Below are 15,939 nucleotides of genomic sequence, written 5' to 3' on the forward strand. Positions count from 1 at the left end.
GGAGCTCCGTGTCGAAGAATATAAGTTCGTCTGTAAGTCGAATACTAAAGACACTGTCAGTGGAAACTAACAGACAGACGGCAGTATGACCCTGCTTAGACCCATTAGCGCAAATAGCTGCCAATTTTCGACAGAATAAAATCCATGTACAAGGTTTCTTGTAATTTGTCTAATATAAAGGCAGCCTTGACCTCAATACTAACCATGGAAGCTGCTTTCTACAACTCTGGTTAAAACTTTCAGGTCAGCCATGCCAAGTCTTGGAAGTTGCTTCTTTGCTCTAATCCCAAATAGTCTTGTTGCTCTTCTGCGATTTACATGCACTGGCCCAGCCGATTTTAGAACAAGAAGATTGAATGCTGGACCTTACACGCTTATTGCACTATAAAGAACTTTCACCATATCGTTATAACCGGTTCCCCATTCCTAAGGGCGTCCATACCTGCGGGCAAAGAAGTGCCCCCTCCCCTTATCACTGGGTCTAGACCCCCCCCCCCCCTCCCTCTCGCCTACAATGTGTCGTATGGACGCCCTTGTCCAGTCTCAGCGCACAGGCTAAATATGGGGCTTGTCCTGGAGGCTCCTGTTGCCAGTCGTAACGACCTCATGAGGGAAGGAGACCAACGTCTTTAGATAGGATAGTCGTGCAAAGACATACACAGAGTCCAGTAGCTACTGAACAAAGGCCCTGTAAAATAACTACTGAGGCCCTGTAAGATGTTTAAAGCATTTGGAGCTCATGTGTTGAGATGTTTCATGTGAGTCAAGCACATGAACTTATCATCAAAAAGAAGACCCAAGACCATTCCCTTATGCTAAGAATGGTGTCCCCAGCTCACAGTTGGGATTCGTAATGTACACTATTATCCCTCGGAGTATCGAGAGAGGGCACTTTGTGCACACCTCTCGAAAATATTGTAATTTAGTCAGATGCTCTATCTTTCAAAATTCTGAAACAAATATTTATTGTTTTTAATGAACTCTTCTACCAGATTCGATAATTTTTTCAATTTCTTCAGTTAAACTTAACACAAAAATTTAAGTCTCAGTAGTAGATGTGACTTTTCACAACGAACTTCATATTCCAACATTTTTAGGTTACTTTAAAAGCTATTTGTGAATGAAAACAACTTTAATTAACCAAATTTGTTCAAATGGTTCAAATGGCTCTGAGCACTATGGGACTTAACATCTGTGGTCATCAGTCCCCTAGAACTTAGAACTACTTAAACCTAACTAACCTAAGGACATCACACACATCCATGCCCGAGGCAGGATTCGAACCTGCGACCGTAGCAGTCGCGCGGTTCCGGACTGAGCGCCTAGAACCGCTAGACCACCGCGGCCGGCACCAAATTTGTATTTTTAAAATTTTTCTATGGTGGTCTCAAAGTATCCCCACCCCCACACCCGCCCATCCCTCATTTGTAGCATGCGTTACTGAAAAGCTGGTATTTGTAAGTGTGTGTTAAAGGTATTTTCAAGTTCTGGACTCTATGTACATCAGTACATTTTTAAAATGTCCGTTGTTAATGTAAGTCAACAATAAGTAACAAATTTTGTTTTTCTTTCCATTTTTTAATGTGGGCATATAGTAAGACGCGCCCCTCCCCCCCCCCCCCAGATAATAAACATTACTGAAAACCCCAGATAATAAACATTACTGAAAATGCATTGGTATCGTGAAGTTAAAACTGACACATTCACATTTATCTGGGGAATAACTGAAGCCCTTAGTTTCGGCTTATAATTATCGTCTTCTTAATGTTAGTTGCATTGTCTAATGATTAGAAGATGAGCAAATGATTGAGAAATCGTTCACAAAAAGAGAGCATTGGACAGGGCTCCTGACTGTGGACAGTACACTGTTCTTGCAAAACATCAGGACCACTGCCCACAGCAGGATTGGATGGTGTCTGGTGGCATTGTGGGTACATGACGCTATCCAACACTGTCCCTGACTGCAACAAAGATGTAAAAGGAGTATGGCCACATTGGTACCGGGACTCTGTAATTAAATCGCAGCTGCTCAGAGAGGTCTGTGTAAGCTGTAATTATCATACGGAAGCAAAAATTGGTGGATATTCTAATGTGTTAATGCAGAACCGATTAATGCTGGGAAAAAAATAGTTCCAATTTCGTCCATCAGGTGCAAATCTGGCGCTGTGAATGCAAGAAAGACGTATGTTTCCATACACAATGGATTAGGAACGGGACGCGAGCAGCAAAGGTCAAATAAGTGTGAAAGCCATGATGTTAGACAGTTTGTTCAATATGAGAGCTGGAGACGTCGAAGAGATGCAGTACAGCGTCAATTTGCACCTTGTGGGTAAAATTTCAACTGATTTTTTCCAGCATGAATTCCACACTGGACCTCCGTGAATCGCTGTACTTTAATTATAACTACCCAATAGTTACTCCACTTACGCGATCACACCTCATATGTATTTATTGTTTGCGACTGTTAGTAGAATGGACTCGCAGTGTGCAGATGCACTGGTAAGGAAAGAAAAAATTATAGAAGACGTCAGTTCGCTTGGCACGTTGATTATCTACTACACAGACCCGTGTCAAAAGAAAGATATACATATCACTGAATATTTATTCTCCACTACTATTATAACTTTTAAATGGTTTACTTTCATTAAATAAATAAATGTAGAATACAATTTATCTTACGGAATATTAACAGTAATAGTTTGGCTCATTCTTTCCCTACAGTCCAAAGACACTTACAAAAACCAACAAGCCTATATCTAATTACGGTACATAAAACTGAGCCTTGTAGTGCTCTGTGAAAGTTATTTGTTCTCTTTCTCTTTATTCCTTAACGTAATACCTCGAGTTACCGCGTTTTTATTATTTTGACAGAAACTTAAAATCCCGAGTATACTCAGGCAACGTAAGAATAGACCTTCGAAAAAATATAAACCCGTTTCAGCACTGATAGTTAAGTGTTCGGCCGCTAGGGAGCATCTGTTTCTACATTTGCAGTCCGGCGGTCATATTTTTATTGAGGTGGTTGCCACTAGATGTCGTCTTTACTGCGTGCAGCTGTGGATACTCTGGATACTCGACAATCAAACGTGCACTTTCAGCCTCTCGCCTTTGTTGTTGTTTAGGCAATGCTTCAAAGAAAAAAAGGAAAGAGGGGGTGGGCATGGCTATAGTGATCGTGAATTTGACACAGAATTTAGCGACTCAGAAACTAAAGGAGAATGTGACGTTACTTCACTAGAGACTGAAAGTGACGACAATACGTCAGTTACGTGACAAGTGCTCAGATAAAGATACATCAACTGTGCTCCAATCAGCTCTAGTAGAAGCATTTCACGATGGACAGTTTTCACACCATTAAAGAGTGAAAGACAAAAAAAGACTTCAGAATCTTATACAGCATTATCTACATGCATTGGCATTCATTCGCACTGCACTATTAATATGTTGAAAAAGAGAAAAAGGCACAGAAAAATCATGTAGCAGCTACGTATGTTGGTGCACTGTATGACCGGACAAACCGGTGAAGTAAGTATATAAGCGGAGCAGGGGCGAATAGGGAATCGCTCTAGCAGCGATGGGACTCAGCAGCACACAAACCCTACGTGTTCTCATGTTGGACAAACAACATCAATTACGATTATAGTGGGTACAGAACAGTAGAGATTGGACCGTGGATCAACAGAAAAGTGTCGGCCGGTCGGATGAATAATGTTTTTTGTTGTGCTAAGTCGATGGTTGTGTCCGGACATCCCAACATCCAAGTGAACAAGCGCTTCGAAACATCAGCCGCGCCACATACGCATTTATCTGGGCTTCCGTAGGACTTATGGTAGTAATTGAAGCCATCATGGCAACTGTGGACTACATGTTATTACTGCAGTCACCTGCATCCCTTCATGCCTGGCTTCCTCGAGGACAATGGCATCTTCCAGTAGGCTAACTGCCCATGTCACAAAACCAGAATCATTCTACCGATGGTTTTGAGGAGCATGATACTGAACTCGCGTTAATGTCGTGGCCACCAAATTCGCCTGATCTGAAACCTGTAGCGCACATCTGGGACGCTATCCGGTACTATCTCTGCTCCCACAAATCACTGGCCCGTAATTTATGGGCATTGTGTGGCATATGCATGGACAGCTAGAGCCATATCCTCCAGAAAACTGTCGTATTGTATTCCAAAGGTGGACCAAAACACTCTCATCGCTGTATACTGTTGATGACCATTGGAAAAAAAAGAACAAAAACACTTCAAATACTACACTGTAGAGTTTGGAAATTGTGTCGCTGGTGTGTCTCGAGAAAAAGAGCCAGATTCTTGAGAATCTCATCAGGTATCTCGGGAAATGTGCTGCCCTCTCTTAGTATGCAAATCAGTGTAAGGTTCTAGTACACAATCAAACAATTTGTCAAATTTTACTATGTCTGCCAAATATTTGGCTGTGTGGCCATGTGAGGTGATGTGTGTCGTGTTTGTCAAACAAAGAGCGTGTTCTAACTGTCTGCCAGAAATTTTGGCTCACTGAAAACTTGACAGTGTGGCGGATGTTGTTTGTGTCGATGTTTCCCCGCATATGTTTTGTGAAAAGTAATTTTATTACAATATGTCTCACTACATCTGGAGTTTACACAATTATGGAAACTGTGGTCAAGGATAAAAACAAAACTCCATTGGCAGTTACCAAAATCGTAGCGAGTTTGCATCTTTCCCAAATATTACACAGGAAGAGCCTAAGATGAAAATCAATGTTCTACAGATACCAAACAAGCGGGAGAGCGATGAAATAAAAGATATCGAAGTTCTCCGGTTCTTGCAAGGACAATGTTGGCTGTATGTTCCCACATTCTGATATTTTAGTGAATTGTCATTAGAGGCTCAAGTAGGACAGAATAAATGTTCGCATATTTGTGTCTTTAATTCTAAATAAGTCATCAAAAGTGTCATTGCACCTCCACAGAACGTTGACGTAATCATTAGGGCCTGAGTGTAACATTTCCTTCAGTCTCTCTCCGTTTTAAAACATTCCCGGACCAGCATCTTGGTTTTTTCCCCCTTCTTCTTCTTGTTCATTAAACACAGTGCCAGAGTCAATTTATAAATGCTTTATCTGTACTTGTAGTCATTCCCACTAGTGTCGAAATACGGCGTATACGAAAAACGTCCGCTTCAATAGGAAGATTAAACTGACGAGCTTTGTTGGTACGCGTACTGGATGTTTGACAAATCCACGGCTAGATTACAGCGAATTTGACAAACAAGTTTGCTCGTTTATAGGGGCCTATATGGTCACTGTAAATGCGCCCATAAAGTATCAAACAATTTGTAAAATTTCACTCTGTTTGCCAAATATTTGATATTGCGAGGAACTGCTTGACGTTTTTTCACACAAGAGCATGTCTAATAGAAAATTTGATTGACGGAGTATTTGTATTGTTGTTTGTGTTGATGTTCCGCCGCATATGTGTAGTGAAAAGAATTTCATTCTACTTTTTTTCACTGCATCGAGAGTTTCCACAAATGTAGAACCTAACAGGGTAGGTACTGTGTGGAATATATATAACACGATATGGTATAGAAATATTCATTATTTTCCGCGAACGATATACAATGAGAAAAGCACATCTCTTCTTCTACATGAAGGCATAGAATGCACTCTCTCTGCACATTGAACACAAAATTTCGTTCGTTGTGAAGCAAGGTCGATTGTCAGTGAGGTTACATAATGTGGTATCCCCACTGACATTCCTTACGCCATCGTAGTAAGGAACACGGGGAAGGAGATAGGCCTCTCGTTGCACGGCATTAAGATGGTAATCTTGCAGGTATGTGGGAGGCCGCCGAGTACGAATGCAGCAGAATTGCTGTGGCATATCATTTGGTTGGGGTGTTACGTTGAGGCTGGTTGGGATCCGTACCAGATCGGGTTGACGGAGGAGATAGAGAAGATCCAAAGAAGAGCGGCGCATTTCGTCACAGGGTTATTTGGTAACCGTGATAGCGTTACGGAGATGTTTAACAAACTCAAGTGGCAGACTCTGCAAGAGAGGCGCTCTGCATCGTGGTGTAGCTTGCTCGCCAGGTTTCGAGAGGGTGCGTTTCTGGATGAGGTATCGAATGTATTGCTTCCCCCTACTTATACCTCCCGAGGAGATCACGAATGTAAAATTAGAGAGATTACAGCGCGCACGGAGGCTTTCAGACAGTCGTTCTTCCCGCGAACCATACGCGACTGGAACAGGAAAGGGAGGTAATGACAGTGGCACGTAATGTGCCCTCCGCCACACACCGTTGGGTGGGTTGCGGAGTATAGATGTAGATGTAGGCAGGTAGTCTTCGTAATCCTCCATTGCAGCACTAGAAGGGTGTGATGCTCTAGAGATGATAATGGTAGTGGTGAGAAAATCATTGGAAGGTATCTGCGATGTGATGGCTGCCATGTCGATGTCATTGGTCAGTACATAGAATCACATTAAGTGCTGGCTGATGAAACCATTTCCAGCTTCATGACAGTTTGATGCTCAGTCATTGGGTCAGAAGTCTTATTAAGCTTTTCACGAAATTGGTGGTGGCCACAGTGTGTCTGGTCTCATTTTTGTGGTGGCTGGTGGAGACTGGTTTGTCCTCAGTGGATACATCGTCCTGAAGCGGCCACACAGGGTTCATAAGGTTTTACACAGGTCTTTCATTCAGGAGTATGACGAATGTATGTGTACCACATTTTAGAACCTTGTGCAGTCATGTATAAGGAAGCTGTAAGGTGCGCTGTATTGCATCATCATGGAGCATGATGTGGGTACAGTCCAGGAGTGCCTTACGGACAAAAGCTTTAGGAATGCTGTGAGGTTGTGGAAGCAGTATTATGAGATGCACAATGTGTACTTCTGCTCTGGGAAGTTTGGTGGTTTCCACTGGTTACTCCTTAAGCACTAAACTGGCAGCAAGGGTAAGCATTTCACCATACACGATTTCAGTGAGCGAGGCACAGAGTTTCCTCTAATTGGAGGTGCATATGCCTAAAAGTGTTCACTGCAAAGCTTCTGTCCAGTGTCTGCCATGGCGCACAAGAGTGCCACCATTGTACCAAGCCATTGTGCTGCAGTTGGTAAGTGGTAGTTCTGTAATTATGGGTGCCTCAGAGGCTACACAGTTCACTAAAAAGTTCAAATTCAAATTGTCGGCCTTGGTCAGTGGTTATGGACACCAGTCATCTGTACTGGGAAACACGTATCAATGAAGACTGGCTGTTGATTCTGCTGATTTGACTTATAAAGTGGTGGCTTCTACCCACTGTGTTATTTGGTCATTGGTTGAGAGTATTTATCAATAACCTTCATATTCAGGAAGGGGCCTACCAAGTTATGTTGGAACTGTCATTTTGGCATTGTAATCTGTCTGAGTGGCAGTTGTGGTTTTCTGACAAAATGCACACGAGTTTCCACTCCTTGCAGTCTTTCTTGACATTCGGCCATACAAGAGATCTGTAACAAGTCATGTCATTGAATGCCATGCTGTGACAAATTGTGCAGCTGCTAAAAATGATCTTCCAAAATCACTGAGGTGATTTTGTGATATGCCACACAAGATTTGTCTTGTTGCGCCCAGTATCGGATGACGTTCAGCCTTGAGTTTTGTAGCTGTATCATTGAGAAGGTCAACAGTTTCTCCTGCTGTTGTGCTCCTGGAAATTCATTTAACTGGTTTGTGTGAAGATGGCATTGATCCATGAAATATAATCATCAACACTGTTGTCTGCTCCCTTCAGGTGGCATACCTCACTTGTGAATGGTAAAAATATAATCAAGATGGTGATAGCGTCTGGGGCACAAGTCTTCGATGGGCTGTAGGTTGAGTCCGCTAGTGGCCTGTGATCCATATAGATGACTAGGTGTCAACCTTCCGTGTTGCCCATGAACTGACAAATTGTTTCGTGGACCAGAGGAGTTTGCACATAGATAACCTCAGGTTGTCAAAGTTGGCTTTTTTTCATCATTAATAATGACGCCATTTACAGGTTAGTACATCAAAAACTTGGCTTGGGTGGAAGTTAAGAGTGTCATTATCCTGAGAAAAAATGAGAATATAATCAAATAAGCATAAAGAAGGGTAGCTTAAACAGGATACCATCCCAAAACTATTGCCACGTTTGGGCTGTGTTGAATAGCCCAAAAAGTGTAATGACTGATGTCTTTTTCACATCTTCTATGTTCATCAGTATTTGGTGATAAGCTTGCTTGGACTTTAGGACACTGAAAACAGAGGCATCCACTAAGTAGTGAGTAAGTCTTGCGTGTTTGGTATCGGTTAACTGTCAGTTATGATATGTCCTTTAAGAGTTCCATAATTACCACATAAATGTAAGTACAGGCTTTCTCTGGTGCTGGTTTAATGGGTAAAGACCATGAACTGTATGAGGGCCTGACTATTCCTGCTTTTAAAAGAGCATCGACAGCCACCTTGGCCGTGCGTAGTTTGTCTGGTGGAAGCTGATGTGGTCTTGTCAGACTGGGAGGCTGGGTGTGATGGGAATCCTGTTTGCGATGGCATACTGTGTGAATGACATGTTTGAAGAATTCACAGATGGCTGGGAGTGCTGATTAAGAGCACAAGCACTTGAGCACGAGACACATTACTAACCTTGTTGGTACATGAAAACTGTGTAGGCATGCCGCTTCCTCTAAGGTTGTTGTAGGCACACTGGAAGTGTATTTTGCGTATGTGGTGAAGTTGTCATCAATGACTGATGTCGGCTGCAGGTTTTGTAGATTATACCATGCTGTGGTGAGCCATCTTTTGTATTGCCAGTCCTATTATTCTATTCTCCTGTCAGAGATTTAGAGAGCTTGACGCAAAGAAACTGGTTTTGATGAATTTTTTTTCGAGCATGTTGATTCAGTCAAGTAGATTATGATAATGATTATCCACTGGAGTGCACTGTTGCTTGTCAGTTGGAGAGGATGTAATGCGGATATGTTGCTTTTCTGGGAATGCATGGATAATGTCACCAGTGACTGCACATCCAGTGTCACACTGAATCAGTGTGCCAGTGGACATATCCGGTAGCAGCCAGAAAAAGGCGAGAAAGTTGGCACCTTATACTGGTTTGCTGACATCTCTGATTAGAAAGTTCCATGTTACTATCGTTCCAAGATCCAGGTATAATGTGCAGAGTTCAGAGCCATAGACAGTGATGCTTAAATATTCACTGATTGGAGCTGTAGGGCTGTGGTGATTGAGATCAAAAGTACCACACTTATGTCAGAGCCAGAATCGATCAAATAGCATTGTTACCTAATGTGATCCAGGATATAGAACCTGCCATTGGCCCATGTCATGAAATGTGTGGTAGTACCTCACTACTTGAGATGAGGTGACTTGAATGACAATCACGGTTCGGTACACCAATTGCAAGCCATATGGCCATTTTGGCTGGGGGGGGGGGGGGGGGCAGAGTGGACAACAGTTTCCCATGGTATCACTGAACTATGCGTGATACCAGCAGAGGCGCAAGTGGTGGCCTGGTGCCACTCCCAGTAGTTTGTTTTGTTGACACAGCTGCACATAAGTCATTGCCCTGGAAAGAGGCTGTGGTATCTCAATTGGGTCGGTTCAGCTGTTACAGGGACACCAAAGAGTCATTTTTAATGACAAGTGATTCCAGGTGTGATCGATCGGGTGTTAGTGGTTCACAATGGGTCAAGGGGGTGGTGGTAAAGTCACTCAATAAGTGAGTCATAGGATGTCACTGCCTTCAGCAGTATTGGCAATTGCCAATGCACTGCACTGGAAAGTGTCACTGTCACTTTTAATGAATGCCCTTCTTTGGAGAGTCGATTGTGGAATACGTTATTTTGTATACTGCACTCATTTGCCTAATACACAAACTGAGATGCACAATAACTGCATTGTTGATGCATAGTATCCAGTCCGGTGCATAAGTGTCATAATCCACAGTCATTGCGGGTCACCATTGTTGATCCGTACAGTGTATGTGAGGTTCAGAATTTGTACAACATGATACAGTATGAAATAATCTTTATTTTCTGTGAATGATATACAATGAGGGAAGCACATCCATTCTACATGAGAGCAGAGAATGCACTGTGTCTGCCAATTAACACTGAAGATCGTCCATTGTGGAGCAAGATTGATTGTCAGTGGGGTTACACAAAGTGGTGCCGCCACAGAAACTATGATCCAGAATAAAAACAAAATAGCATTGCCAGTTACCAAAATAGTAGAGGTGTCACATCTTTCTCAGCCAAATATTAGCCAGGAAGAGGTTAAGAAAAAATCAATATTCTATGCACAGCATGCAAGCAGTGAGGCTTTCTGGTTGTTCTGCTGATAATGTGTGTGTTTCCACATTCTGGTATTGTAATGAACTACCATTAGGCGATAAAGAACAGGAGAAAAAATTATCGTATACTTGAGGCTTCCTTTCCAGTGAGACAGTGAAGTAATTCAGTTGCTACAACTTTGACTGTCCATTCCAAGAAATCATTAGCTTCCGGGTGTAATATTTCCTTAGCTGATTTTCATGGTTATATTTCACTCTAAATTTCAACAATTCTTTTCCTTCTTTATCAGTTGGAGCAAGAAATGCTCTACCTGCATTGGTAGCCATTCTCACTACTGGCAAAATACTTCATGACAAAAACTGCATGTGCTTCAAAAGTGACATTAAATTGAAAAACTTGTAAGGTGTGTGTTCAGGCTTGTTTGACAAACACACAGACAGAGAGGAGCAAATTTGGCAAACTAGTATAATCGTGCCACCAGGTAACACAATGGTGAGGCATACCAAAATGTTTGCAAATGATAATGCATTTAGCAGCAGGTGACTCCCAGTTATCAATTGAAGACCTTCCATGGCTACAGCATGTAGTTAACACTTGTCAACACACCAAAGAGGCTCTGGGTCAAGGTGCACCTTGGCCAGTAGATGGAAAATTAAGACCATCACGTGGGCACAGCATGTTCGAGAAAGATAATGAAGCATGGCATATTCAACCGGATCCAGCTGCAAAAAAGCTCTTGAGAAGAGTATAATGGGGCAGCCATGGGGAGTATCAAATCAGTAGTGGAGCAAAGAATATTGAGCAGTGGAGGAGAGCAGTAGAGCAGCTTTAATATTGAAGCAACATTGGTTTACAGTGGCCATTATTAATGGAGCAGTAGGACTTCATTGTACTTGTCTCCCCTGAATTAGGCCAAGGGGCCACTGATTTGGTAGTGGGGCCAAGTGGCCATTGATTCAGTAGACAGCAGAACAAATGACAATGTCTGCTCTTGTTTCTGAGCTAGGCAGCCTGCGTAATCCATCTGATAATGATTAGAACAAGAAGTCAGGTGGGAAGTGGGAAGCCCATGTGTAATAGGATAGAATCAATGTGAAACTAGTTTCAACAGTAAAAAGTTGGTATCAGGTGTAATGTATGTGTTAAGGGCTCTGTTGGTCAGACACCTCACATATGGATATGTCTAATGTTGAATAAACTTATTGAAAGAGTTTATATCATATTGCCACTTCGGCAGATCACTTTCCCTGTCAATCTACCCTTCTCTGTTCCCAAAACCAACCCCAAGCAACCAAGGTGGTTCTGCTTCCTCTGAACTTGGTTATAAAGGTTAATAAGGGGTCACACCAAATCTATATTAGTAGATTGGAGCTGTGCTGGGACATGGCTGTAAATTTTGGTAACAGATGTGCATTTGTTACAACAGGCAGAGGAACATAAGAGAATATCTTATCAGTTGTATTGCTGCATATTACTGCAAGAAGAAGCAGCTTACACAAGTAGCAGTGCCCAAGAAACAGAAGACCAGAACAGTCCAGCAGATTGAGATCTGTACAAGTAGCAGCATCAAAGAAGCAGATGGCCAGAGGAACCCAGCAGTTTGAATGAGCCAATACATCAGAAAAGGCTAGGCAACTCATTGAATTCCCTTGTAATTGTATAAAACAATGACCTCCAGTAGTGATAAGAATGGTGTAAGTGATAAGGAAGCACTAGTTTCAGTTTCAAGAACATACAAAGGCAACAAAAGGGAACTCAGGAGTTCATTGAGGACATGAATGTCACATTTGAGATAGTTAAAAATGAGAGCAGAGAATTATTGTTTTGATATGAAAAGTCAAAAATTATGGGAGACGCATGGGTTAGGTCGAGAGAAATACTATGACTAGATGGCCAGACGTGTGAAGTATTTTAGAAGAAAATTATTCAATTTATGATTAATTTTTATGCACCTAGAATGTTTGAAGTCAAACAACATTCTGGGGAATGAATAGCCTCATGAGGACATAGGACAGCTGAGCTCTCCAAATCGTTCAGGGTTGCTGCAACAGGGGTGATTGATAAAAGACCAATCAGAAGGCTCTATAGAATTGGTTCACACACTAGGATGATCATGTTTGATTCAGGGGTTGAAAAATGATAGAATATAGACCACCGTACATAGTAGAGGTGGAGTTGATGTAGCGCTACAAGAGAAAAGAGTGATAAAGAAAAATCAAGGCTCTGCTTGTATCAGCTTTGCTTGTTCCATGCCAGAAGTACCTGGTAATGAATGAAATCTCATTTAGTATTTCAGTGAAGCATTTTTTGGTTGGCACAACTCTCTTCAGTTCAGCAGAATCATTATGTCAGTGCTGTTTACCATTCACTATCTGTTTCTGATATGATAGATGTTCACAGGTGCAGCGGATGTTTGCACAAAAAGAGGCACTCCAGTCATGTATCATCACAAATCTTTAAAAAGGAATGGGAGTGACAGAAGAGAGGGATGAGAATTCCCAGTGTATATTATGCAGTCGCATAAGCAATGGGTACTGAAAATTTGCTAGGGAACAATATTATAATACCAAGTAGAAAGCATTTAGTGATTTAGTTGACAATGAAAGATTAAATAATTACAATGATAGACAGATTGGATTCATGGTAAAGCACATCAACAAGCACTTTGTGCTAAATTTTCAGGCATGTGAAGATAATCGTGGTATGAACAGCAAAATATCTGAAGTCAAAAGTATTATTTCACTATCAGTTGCACCTGTTTTCAATGAGAGTGAAGGAAGAGTATAGATAATTTATACATGTCTGCAAAGTACATTGGTTAAATCAACTACCGAGCGAGGTGGCGCAGTGGTTCGACACTGGACTCGCATTCGGGAGGACGACGGTTCAATCCCGCATCCGGCCATCCTGATTTAGGTTTTCCGTGATTTCCCTAAATCGCCCCAGGCAAATGCCGGGATGGTTCCTTTAAAAGGGCACGGCCGACTTCCTTCCCCGTCCTTCCCTAATCCGATGAGACCGATGACCTCACTGTCTGGTCTCCTTCCCCAAAACAACCAACCAACCTTAAATCAAGGGACAAGCCTACATGATCCTATGATTTAAAACTCACTGTAGTTGAATTTATGAAGGAATGAAAATTACAAGATCCAGAATGGATTGCACAGTTTGCATTTTAAATAGACTTGTGAGAATTTTGTGAAAGGAAATCATTTTTCTGGGACACAAAATAACAGATACTGGAGTAGAGCAAATTGTATGTTTATTAGGATACTACCACAAATTCATAAAGAATTTCAGTAAAACTGGAGCCTCATTGCATAAGTTACTGAAGGCTGATGAAAAATATGACTGGAGAAAGCAGCAGCAGAGTTAAAAGAGAATTTAATCAATTGTCCCGTATTACAGTATCTTGATTTTGAGAAACCTTCCACGTGTACTACAGATGCAAATGGTGAATTGTTGGGGCAGTGTTACCCACGGCAAAATTTGAAGCAACCTACCAATAGCATACACCTCAAGACAACTAAATAAAGCACAGAAAAATTACTCAGCAACTAGAATGTTTGGCATTAATATGGACTATGATGCTATTTAGACCACATGTGTACACCAGGAAATTCATGATCTTAACAGATTGTAAGCCATTAATGTGGATATTTAGTGTACAAGATCCCTCATCATGTTTACTAAAGTGGAGATTGAAATTGGCAGAATTTTCACTTGAAATTGTGTATCAACCTGGCCAGTTGAATGCTAATGCTGATGCATTAAGCAGAAGGCAGACGGCAGCAAACAAATGAAAGAAGCAACAGGATGGGAGCCAGAAGAGCAAATAACAGTAGTGACTGAGCTTGAGAAACAGGACCAGGACACGACAAAATAATGATGAGCAGAAAGTAGCAAATCTGACAGAAATATGTGACACTCCATTGAGTGTGCACCAAGGAATGCATTGAATGGTGGATCAACTAAAGAAATAATTTGTAAAGGAGTGAAAAAGAGATGTAGAAGAATACACTAGAACATGTGCTACGTGCAAACAGAATAAATTTACACAAAGTGAGTAAAAATGCCATTAGTTATGGCAGAAACCATTTTTAGCAAAGGTAGTCCAGACAAAGTAAGTCCATTAGATGTAACATAAAAATTATATATATACATTAAAATTTCCATATGATTTGAGCAAATTTATGAAAGCCATGCAATACAGTGTAAAATGCAGTCATAGAGGTATGAAATCTGCAGTTTATTTGGGCTAACTGGACAATACTGTGACAAACAGAAGAGAGTAGGACTGCCTTGGTTCACTTCTAGGCTGTTAAAAGTTGGTTCTCAGAGGCAGCTTCAGGCTGCTTTCAGGCCATTTCCCATGTTCATTCAGTCAAATGCTGACCCTAGGTTACACTTTTTTTCAATTAATACAGAAAAAGATGTAGTTTGCAAAACATTTTTTCAGCTTTAGTTATACTAGTTAACATTAAAAATAGAAAGCATGGAAGTAATGCTATAATTCCATTAATGTGACTAAATGTGAAATTTCTTAAGTAAATGAAGAATTGTAGAAGACATCAGTGTTGATTGCGTGTTTTCAAAGTTTATCCCCAGTTTCTCAATTTCATGGACATTAAAATGGCATTTTTCTACTAAGTGTTTTCTTTACACCTGACAGGATTTTCCCCATCATTCTGAATTTTTATATTTCTAATTTTTAATTCTGGTTTAACATTACATTATTGGAATATACTAAATTTTTGTGAAAAACTGACTGATTACCGTAAATGTAATCATATGAGGATACACTTTCAGATTGTTGAATGAAAAAGGTAGCATTCATATTTATATTAACCATATCAAGAGACTGCACACACTATTGATATATGCATCCCATTTTGGTATCAAAGTAAACTACCTTAAAAGTACTAAGTGGATAATTATCAATCATTTGAGATACAATTAGTTTTCTATACTTCTTGTCAAAATTAGTTCTTGGGGCTCAACATGTTTTCAAACTCACAAAATCAGTTACATAAAAAAATGGCAATTTCTGAATTTTGCCCGCTATTCCATAATTTTCTGCAGATGCCCACAGGTACACGAAGTATGGTACCTTCTACTATATACCAGTATGACACATTACCGAAAACAAATGCGGATGAAAACAATTTTATCTTCCAACAGAAATGTGGTAGTAAGAATACTGCAACATGTTCTATAGTGTGGTTCCAATACAACATTCCAAAACAACTGAATAGACTTCAGTTTCCTGATGTATAATTGTTGAAAATTTTTGAAACTGCTTAGAATCCTATACTAAAAGCAATCATATTGCAAATAAAAAGGACTTGATGAAATCACTTCTGCATGCCTCGGTTAAAATACTGGTACCTGAGGCATCAAAACTGGTAGAACAGTGAATGCTCCCAAAGAAATCTCATACAGCAGACGATGGCATGTTTATGATGGCATTCAGTATGCCAATGCACCATGTCTAATGATGTGCTTCTGGGTTATACAGCCAAGCTGTTTACATTTTTTGCACAACATTTCAATGACTGACCATGTCGCCTTCTTCAGGTACTGCAGGTTTTGCTGTTACATGTGCTTACTGCTTGGGCTCCAGCCAGACTGCACTACTGT

Source organism: Schistocerca piceifrons, chromosome 3, assembly GCF_021461385.2.
Source record: "Schistocerca piceifrons isolate TAMUIC-IGC-003096 chromosome 3, iqSchPice1.1, whole genome shotgun sequence".
NCBI classification, from domain to species: Eukaryota; Metazoa; Arthropoda; class Insecta; order Orthoptera; family Acrididae; genus Schistocerca; species Schistocerca piceifrons.